Genomic DNA, 10,886 nt, shown 5'->3' with positions numbered 1-10,886 from the left:
TCTTCGTTTTTTAAGGGAAATTATGAAACAACAATAAAAATTACAGTTTTTGTTGAAAAAGTACAGTAAAGTTGAAAATTAAAAACTTAGGTGTCAACATATGAAAATGGTTTTAGCGCATTTTTCTTTAAAAAATGGATTTTCTGTAGTCGACTTTGGGGGGCCAGTACTCCCTCCCTGGTTGAGATATGACCTTCAAACTTTGATATGTTCTAGTACATGTCCCTAATAGTATCTGTATACATTTTTAGCTCTATATCTCAACTTTGAAGTGTTTAGCAGCCATTCTTGCAAAAGGTTGATTATTTGAGCATAAGAAAAATGCGCTAAAACCATTTTTAGATGTTGACACCTAAGTTTTTAATTTTCAACTTTACTGTACTTTTTCAACAAAAACTGTAATTTTTATTGTTGTTTCATAATTTCCCTTAAAAAACGAAGAAAATAAGCCATTAATCATTAAATTCTGATAACTATAAGTGGGGTAAAATTGCTTTCAAAAAAGTGCTCATAAAAAAAAACACACTGTATAAAACTGAAAATTTACCTTTAGCAAAATATTACCTTCAGTTTTACTTGTGAATTCGCTTTCTCCTTAACTGAATGAAAAAATATTATTATAATACCTCCTAAAAATAATAACATTCACGACAAAAATAATATTTGAATATCACCTTTAACTATTTTACTGATCAATGTCATAGTTCATACCAAGGTTTTGGCTATTTTCTGAGATAAAAAGAGAAAAAAAATTATCCCCCCCCCCCAAAAAAAAAATACACAGGGATCCTAACCCCACAATGGGTGTAAGCCACCGAAAAAGAAAACTTAATAAATTATTGTAATACTTATTTTCAAATAAATATAAATGTGTAAAGGAACCATTCATCCAACCTAGGGGTGAAGCCACCTATATAAAACCTTAATAATATAATTTATAATTCAACTTTTATTTTATTTCTTACGTTTTATAAAATCTGATTGTTTTTACTTATTTTAGCTTTTCAAATACGAAATTTATAAAAGTTTTAAAAATAATAAAAGTAAATCTTTTTTATCTGAATTTCCTTTGAAATATTTGAAATTGAATGATTGGCTGGTTAGGCAGAAAGGAAGCGTAGCTTGATATTATGTAGAATTATGTATTAATCTTCTGTAAGGAAAAATACACTCACTTCCCCTTCCGTATGTTGTGTTGTGCAGTCACACACACATGCACACACACACACACACACACACACACACATGGTTTTCCTGTGTAACACATCTTCCTATATGCGCTTGGTAACATAAAAACACCAGAAAAAAAGTAAAATGATAAATGAAAATGATATACCGAGATAGATAGATAGATAAATGGAAAGAGAGGCATATTGTAAGATATGCTATGTGAAAAGAAAAGATATTTTAATAAAAACAATTGAATTTAAGAGGAAAAGTTATAAAAGTTTTAAAGAGGAAAAAAAAAATTATAGGAACTACTAGGTACCTTTTTTTAAAGGAGAAAAATGACTAAAAAATGAAATACAGGTATTTAAAGGTACATAAACATTGTAAGGAAGAAGAGAAATTGAAGAATATAAGTTTGTTTACAATAAATAAGACAAAAAAGTAAAGAAAATATCAATACTAAACACGTACAGATATCTTGAAAAGATAGAAAGGGACCAAAACGAGCAGGCCACAATATTTGTAAAGAAACAAAAGTTTTTTTTATAAAAGAAAAGAGAGAGTTAAAAGAAAGGGGAACTTGAGAGAGGGGGTTATGGGGGAGATGGGGAGGTGGTTGTTTCACGAGAAGGGAGTTTTTTAAAATGAATCTTCCGTGATACAACATCAACATCACCAACAGCAGAACAGCCAACAACAGCCATGGAGAGGGAATAATTTTCTGGTAAAAAAGTAAAAATTGTACAATAACATAGTGAATATCAAAATAACATTGCCTTAAAAGGAACTCTTCGATATTTGTCTCCTCTTAATCAAACCTCGTCATAGCTAAAGATGTTAGATATTAATACTGTGTCAGATGGTTAACACACTTATAGGAAGATTAAAGAGAAAACTGCTAAGACTTCAGGATAAAGTTCATTTAATCAATGGGTAATAATCAGAAAGAATACATGATCCTAAATCGGTGTTATCAACTATCCTGCTACTTTTTTCTTTTCAGGACGCTTGTTCCTGTCCCTGGAAAAGAACCGAGTCTTGAAACCATCAGAATTTTAACCTTTACACCCGGTAGACCTTAACATATATTCATGTATATTACATCTTTAGAAACAGGGTGTCCCATTACAAATTTAGATTTTGTTTTTTTGTATCTAATCTAATATTCTCTTTAATTTTTAATATAAATATAACATGAAAATAGCTATATAAAACAAGAAAATTCTTAGAAACAAAAAAAACTATGATTATTGTTTTAGTCAAAATCAACATTTTTAATAAAGTTTAAATTATCTAATAAACTATGATATCAATTTCATTTTTAAATAGATAGATCAATACCTAACTTTAAATTTCCAAAGTAGTCAGAAAAACATAACTACAAAGAAATAGCAAAAAATAAAAGTATTAAAAATGTTTCATATTTTTAGTGTATCCTGTATTTTAGGCCTTCTCACCAACTACCTCAACCCCTCCACCCTACTTTTATTTTACAAGCAACAGCCAAACAGCCGGATAACCAGGGGGAAAGAAGAAAAAGATTATTAAACTACAACCATTTGTTCTCCTCAAATTTTAACCACATATTTATGTAAGATTTTATACAAAAAGATCAGGGAAAAGGTAAGATATATCAACCATTGTACTATCCCTATCTCCCTGACAGAAACCCAACACATGTATACAACAACATTCATTCCTCCTTTCACTTTTTCATTTTGGTTGTGCTGGGCGTGTGTGTGTGTGTGTGTGTTTTTGGGTATGTATGGAAGAAAAAAAGATTGTTAGAATGAGTTTCAGAAGTGTGTTGATGATTATTATAAAAGTACTTTTCCTACCATTTCATAACTATTATTATTGGCATTATTATAAAATACTAGGATAATTATTCGCACAATAGTAAAAACATTCATGAAATAAGTATAATATAGGAATAAACAGAGGAAAATCAGACAAAATATAATCATAAAAGGACATTATCCGAAAAAAAAATACTTATCATTGGACAAACAATAGTAATTAATATGGATACTTTATTTTTATAGTATTGACAATAAATCACTTAATATAACATTTGATATAATGAACTTTCAAATCCCGTTTAAAAGTAAAGTGCGGTTCGAAATATGTGATTGAGACGGACGTACAAAGCCTAATTATATTGTAGCTTCGCTACTAATAATTAGCTGCCATGCATCACCGACTAGTTAACAATTACTGGGTTGATAAATGTGAGATTTTTCCACTTTTTTTATCAAGGTTGGAAAATTTTAATGATGACATTTTTTTAATGGATGGCAAAAAAAAAGTATGTAAATTTTAAAGTCAATAAACTTGTTAAAAAGTAAAAATTCTTTCTCGTATTCATTCGAATCCGGTTGATAGGAACCGGTTCTCATCCATACGAAAAAACTATGTCTAGCATCGTATTATATCCAGCTTTCTACGAATATAAAAATGTACAATCATAAGATTAAAACCAGTTTTTTTTAGCCAGTGCCTTCAACACATCGGGGCTAAAAAAACTCGTTTTAATCTTATAATTGTACATTCTATATCCGCGTAAAGCCGTTTATAATACGATGCGAGAAATAACTATTATTGGACTCTCCTTTACAGGGTTGCTTCTAAAAAGTTCCTAAAGTATTTTCATTTATTCTTACAGAGGGTACCTCCATCCTTCCGAGAGAAAGCACCCCTAAAAAATACCCTTAAAAAACAAGTCTCATAAAAAAAATGAAAATAGGGTTGTGTGTCTGTTTATGTGTGTTTGTTAAAAGATCTGGCTAACCATGCGGGGATGCTTACACTAACTTTCCCAGAAGGCAAGTGAACAGATATTTTCCATGAACCCACAGGAAAGGCTATCATCAGCAGCCACAGTAATACCATCCAGGTAAACCTACCTTATTAGATAGGTGTTCCATAATATTTTATATGATTGCAACTGCAATTGGTTCAGTGGAGGTGATTTGGAAAAGGTTGGGGATGGGGTAGATCGTCATTTTAGCCCGCTACGTGTTTCAATTTATTAGAGAACATATGAAAATCTGGTGTAAGATAAAAGTAATGATAAACAATTGCTGCACTGCACAGTACTGTATTGTATTCGGAAAAAATGTCACGTAGAATTAAATGTTTTTTGGGGGATGTATTTAGAATGCATGTTTTCATAGAGTATTTTTTTTTTAAATACTAAATAAATTCATTTCAGTTATGGGGTGGGATGGGGGGATCCATCAATAAACAACCTAAAATCTAGTTAGTATTGATACAAACCTTGTTTGTTTAATCACTATATTGTTTGTATACAAGTCCAATTAAGCCGTTTAAGCAGCTGAAATGTTAAAAAATAGCAGATAAAGCTGCCAGACCTTTAGAATTTAAAGTTGAAGCTAATCTGTATTTATATGTGGTGTATGAAAGAGAGTCTTGTGCCAGAGAAAAAGTTTTTAATGGACGTTCATACAATATTAAATTTAATTAGTTTTAAAAATAGCAACATTTTAGTCTAGTACCTATGTACTTTTTAATGTAACCAATTCTTTTCCCCAGCTTATTTTTTACACGAAAACTTTCTTAATAGCATGAAAATAAGATTAGGGATTTATTTATACGAGTCTTTTATTTGCGACCCTTGAAGTTAGTTATGAAATACTAAAAAATCGAAGAAAACTCAATAAATATTTATGAAAATATATGAAGTTGTTTTTAATTTTAAGAGGTATAAATTCGAGCCAATACACGAACAAGGTTATTTGCTTTTTGTTTAACAAATTGCGGATTTTTATTTTTGTAGTATTTATAAAAGCCTGTATTAATGGGTCATGAAAGTAGATAGGAGATTACACGACTAGAAATGACCATGGACATGAAACTATTTTAGGTGCTAGTGCTGGTGCTTGTACTCAACCATGGCCATAGGTCAGCACATGGGGGGATAGGGGGTTTTACATCCCCCCCCCCCCCCCCCGGCCCCTAACCCTTACTATTTCTAGGGAAGGTTTTACTCCCCTTTTTATGAATATTAAAGAGTGTTAGGTAAAACAATTTGGGTATAGTCCCTTTTGTGGCAACGCTCCTTAAGGGGCGATTCTTCGTTTTTTTTACAGTAGCTTTTCTCCTATTTCTAGCCCCTGCGGGGGACAATTGCATTACCCTGTGGGGCAATCACCTAATCCAATATAACCTAACCTAACCTAAAATAACCTATCAAAGGCCATTTTAAAAATACGACGAATCGCCCCTTAAGGGGCGTTGCCACGAAATGGACTACTCCCAACAATTTTTTATCAATCTCCCCCAAACCAAAACCGTGTGCACACCCTCGTACTTAACTTATGAAATTTTGTTAGGTATGTACAAATGGCAGTGTCCAAAAGTTTCCAAAAAATATTTAAATTACAGGAGGGTTAATTTTGTTTTTCATTATTATGAGTGTAAAAAAATGTTCCGTTCATTGTCTTACTTTATGCGTGACTAGCGGCTGCGCCCCTAGAGGCCTCTAGTGGCACTTTAAATGTTTGGAGTTTTAAAGAAAATAATACAATACCTTGCAATGTTGCGAAGGAGTCTCTATTAAATTTCTACGATACTTTGCAATGTTACGTAGGAGTCTCTATTCGAGAAGAAAAAATTTCGATTTATTGTGATTTCTCTTGGGAGGGTGGTGATACCCTTACCCCCAAATTGTTATAAACCTTCTTGGGACCTATGAGAAGGTACCCTGTTAAGAAGAACCCGATTGGTTCAGCGGTTAGCGAGATCCTTCGGTACAAACATACAGACAAACATCCTGTTACTTTGTTATAAGGATAACTCGTATGACCAATCTAGCCTAGGCCAGATGAATACAGTCTAAACTGATATTTTTAGATTTTTATATACAAAAAGATTGATATTGTTATATCTAATTTAAGAAGGAGGTTAGTTTTTGTCCTTCATTATTCATTTTACGCATTTATTGCGTAAAAAAATATGCAATAAAAGGATAGTCGTAATGAGAACCAACCCTAACTAGAAGTTTACGCAGTATCTAAATAATTTCCTGGATTAAAAACTTGGAAACATAGAACCACCATGCTTAAAAGGAAAGTGAATTAGAGAGAGGCAGTAAAGGTGAAAAAGAACTAATGTGAATATAAGAATATTTCAAAATGATGGGCGTGCAATGGTGTTAACACCCCACAGCTAAAATACACCTTGATTACTAAAATCTTAATTCATCAATCCAGTTCAAATTTCGCCTTACTTTACACCCCTAAACACTCTCTCTGTCACAATCCTCTGCACGCACTTGGACAAAGGGTTCTAGAAGAAAGTATCCTTGTTCGTTTTAAATCAATGTGTTAAATTTTTCTTACAAGTTAAAATTTTGGTTTATTTATTAATTTGTCTGTATGAGTGGTCGTATGCGTGTGTGTTATGACAAATTTTCACCAAATAGTTTTGAAAATCAAAGTAATTATTCTTAAAGTTTGCGTCACATTTGTGCATGTGTGTACGTCTGTGTGTGTTTCTGCGTGTGTGTATGAGATATCATTATTTAATCTTAAATGTTGGTTCTAGGTATATTTTTCAAAGCGAAGCTATTCTGCAATTTAAACATTTTAGAATTGGCTGTACGTCCGGATAGCTCTTATTGTTAATTTAGATACATAAGATTTGTCTAAAACTTTTCAAACTTGGCATGATGATTCCTGTAACAACTAGGTACAAAAAAATTTTAAATTTGATATTACATATTATCCGAGTCATTTGATTTTTTGAATAATGATTCCTAGGACAACAAAATACAATGTTTTAAGCAAACCATCTCTATAAACAAGTCCTAACAATGTAAGTATGTCCAAAAACATGATAGTTGAATACTGCATTATTTTAAGAAATTTACATATAATTTTGTTTAAAATGGTCTTTCTACAGTTTAGGTAGTTGTATAGTAGCTGCGCCCACATAAAAGACAATTATGCATTGCTGCAGTACAGATCGTCACCAGATAATCTCCGACAGTAAAAGCAAATGGTGTGCAATCACAACGGCAAAATTTTCGTAAGCATTGCTGTAGTACAGATCGTCGCCAGATAACTTATGACAGTAAAAGCAAATGGTGTGCAACAACATAATAATTAGCTTGTATTGAAACTTCATTAAATTTATGATATCATAATATTAGGAGCAAGAGTAATAATCTTTGTGTTATTATGATAGTAAATAATATTTTAATAGGTTTTGTGTAGACATTAGTTTTTAGAAGGAAGCAACCGATCTCGTAAACAGCTAAAACAATTGAGTTGTGACTTTCAATAAGATTTTAAAATGTCTTTGGGTGATTTAATGAAGGCCTTTCTTCACAAGTTGCCCATAAAGGGTAGGGAAGCAGCCATTAGTTAACTACAAAATATTAAGCAAATAATATTCGAATCTTATTTCTTATTTAAGCAAATTTCTTTTTTCATCTAGGCAAAAATGATAGAAAGTTTGACTTTGTTTATTATAATGCTGAATACAAGTCTTTTGTGGAAGCGTTTGAAAACTCATTTTATACAGTGGGCTTGTCTTAATTTATGAGGAGGGAAAAGGTGCGAATTTTATATTAAATAAGTTTTATTATTATTTTATTTACTCAACGAACTACGATTTTTAAACATATTTATTAACTAGTTGCTTCGCCCTGAGCCTCTAGGGGAGGAGGGAAAAGCCAGGAAAATAGCCTAAAAGATTTTTAAGATTTTTATGAAGATCCCTGAAAAGTGCAAACCATTCCGAGATTTTTACATTCAGACAAAAAAACCTTGCTACTTTATATTATAGAAAAGACTTAAAGAATTCAATGTTATAATAAAAATCAATCAAAAAACAAGGATGACAACATCCATAAAAGCGAAGCACTGAAACGTTGGACAAACGGACATTAGCACTTGTATAGTGTTTCTTAATTATCATAATATAAATTTATAAGAGTCAAAGCAAAATTGTAAGTAAATTTGTTGTAAAACTGCTTGATACAGGATAATTTTTATGGACATACTTACATTTTTAGGACTTGATTATAGAGTTGCCTCGCCTTTTACATTATACTTTGTTGTTCCAGGAATCAATATACCAAAAATCAGATCAATCCGATGATTTGATCACATAAAAATTTGTTGTTAAAAAAGTAAAAAAATCAACATGTTTAAAATGGACGTACGGACATTTTGGTAATGATTATAGAGTTGCTACGCTTTCTAAATCGTACCTAACTACTAAAGGAATCACCATGCAAAATTTGAAATCGATAGGACAATTCTAACATGCCTAAATTAACGGAAAAAGCTATCCGTTACGGACGGACGGACGTACGGACGGACGGACGTACGGACGGACCGACCCTAATTATAGAAAAGCTTCGCTTTTAATAAAAGATTAGGCATTAAAGCAATAGTTTGCTAACTTTTTTATTGTAATAAAGAAAACCAGCTGTTTTTTCAAACTGTAGCGGCTTAATAATGCAAATCTGCCACTAAAAGATTTTAAAAATCCGTCTGCAGTCGCATTTCTTATTTCCTAAATTATACCATTAAATGAAAACCTTCTAAATAATTTAATTTGTTTAAGACACCTGTACATTAAATAATATTTAATTGCTTAAAAATTTACATATATAAAGACAATAAATCCTTTTTTTGGCAAACAAGGAAATCTGAAAAAGGAAAAACCAGCCCAAATGTAAAATGCATATTTTTTTTGAAACGTAATGATTTGAAGAATACACGCGCCAGGGTGATGATGTCTTGGTCAGGTTATACACAGGGATATTAAGGGATAAGACAATGAATTGTTGTACGTTCCTACCAATGATTTTTAACAAAATTATTTAATAAATATTCTGTAGATTAAAATTGATGGAAAGTTTTGACACCATTAGTTCGGAACCAGCTATCAGAATTGAATACAAGTACCCAAAGTTTTTGAGCCAACGAACAAGATAACTTTTTTACCAGCCTCTTCCCTGCCTGGGTTATAGACCTGTTCCCGCGGCTGCATCAAGTATCATAAACGAGGAGTAATATATCCAAGACAAAACAAGGTTTCAGGACATACACAGGTGTGACAAACGTCAGAGTTGACAAAGTCACTAGTGTTTAAAATATTACTTTAATTAAGTATCTTTATACAGGTTCGGTTAGGTTAAAATATGATTATACAAATAAGCCCCTCACAAGGGGTTAGACCTTTAAAAAATCTATAAAATGGTTTAAAATAGGTTAGGTTAGGTTAAGTTAAGTGTTCCCTCTGACGATTGTCCACATCGACGTTTGTCACTCCTGCAAAACAAAACAAAATATAGTTGCAAATAGTTATTTATACGAAAGAAAACGTAAGAAATTTAGACAGTGTTGTGTACGTAATTAGAAATTCCAGAAATTGCTATTAAAGATAGATGTCTTGAATATATCATAGGATTCCAATGACAAAAAAGTACATACTCTTTAATTAATTTATCCGTTTGTCAGTTTGTCTGTTCTTATTTTATATTTGTTGCTTCCTATGTAAATTGTCATTCTTCTTTATTTTGCACAAGATTAAGAAAAAGATTTGTAATACAGAATTTGAATTGCATTGCATACAGTATGAAATGTATAATGTCTATGGGATTTGCCAACTTTCTTTCAAAATAAATATTTTTTTTTAATTTTCAATTTTAAGCAAATTTTAGAGAGATTTGCATTGAATTTGTGTTCAGACTTTTATTTCTTCAATAACAAAAGTCAATCTATAAATATTAATATTAATTTTTTATCTTAATTTGTTTGCTTTTGGATACTGTCATACTTGTTTTTTTCAGACACTTTCAAAACACATACACATCTATAGTTTAGATGTATAATACAGATAACTTTTTGTCTGCTAGCAAATTGTTTTCCGCTACTAGGCTGTTTTAATATTCCCAACACTATTGGTTGATTTTCAAAGACCCAATTGAGAGTCGGTACAAGATCATTGGGGTATGGAAAGTTATTGAACCCCCACCCTACCCCCTCTAATTTTTACTCTAATCTTAGATTAACAAAAGACTGTACATTTTATCAAATATAAAACATAATGAAATGGATCTGTACAGTCTGATTATTTTTCTAATTCAGTGAGTGAGCTTTTAGTTATAATATCCACTGGGCAAAAGATGAGTTTTACATTATCAGTGAGACGAGAGAAAAAACCTTGCCAAACCATTATTTTCCTTCGTTCCCGTTGCATCCTCATTTTGCAAACAATGAAACGAGTTTGCAAAAAAAGCAACGTTGTATAATTTTACAATGATAACAATCACATTTTGGTTGTGTAGGGGGGACGGGGGGAGTGTGGTGGAAATAACTTGTCAAGGTGGAATTAAGGGAGAATTAGATTGTAAGAAATTTAATAAGGACATCAATCATATTTTTATATCTTTTTCGGTAATAAATGTCTACATCTATCATTATATATAGGATTGAGGAAATTATTTCCTGTTTTAGGGTTCAGTAAACTTAGGCCTTCTTGCGTCTAGGCATCCCCCCCTTCTTTCTACTTATAGACTCACATCATAGCCAGGCCTTTTTTCCTTTCCCTACTCTGATTGGCTAAACCAATGGATATCTGTCCTGGTATTGGTTGAAAGAGGCAACACTTGATATATATGAAAGTTGTGTGTGTGTGTGTTTGTGTTGGTTGGCTGGTGGCGTATTTTCCAAATT

The sequence above is a fragment of the Acartia tonsa genome, chromosome 4 (assembly GCF_053477335.1).
Source record: "Acartia tonsa isolate MP-2025a chromosome 4, ASM5347733v1, whole genome shotgun sequence".
In the NCBI taxonomy this organism is placed as follows: Eukaryota; Metazoa; Arthropoda; class Copepoda; order Calanoida; family Acartiidae; genus Acartia; species Acartia tonsa.
Note: the sequence above shows the minus strand (reverse complement) of the source record.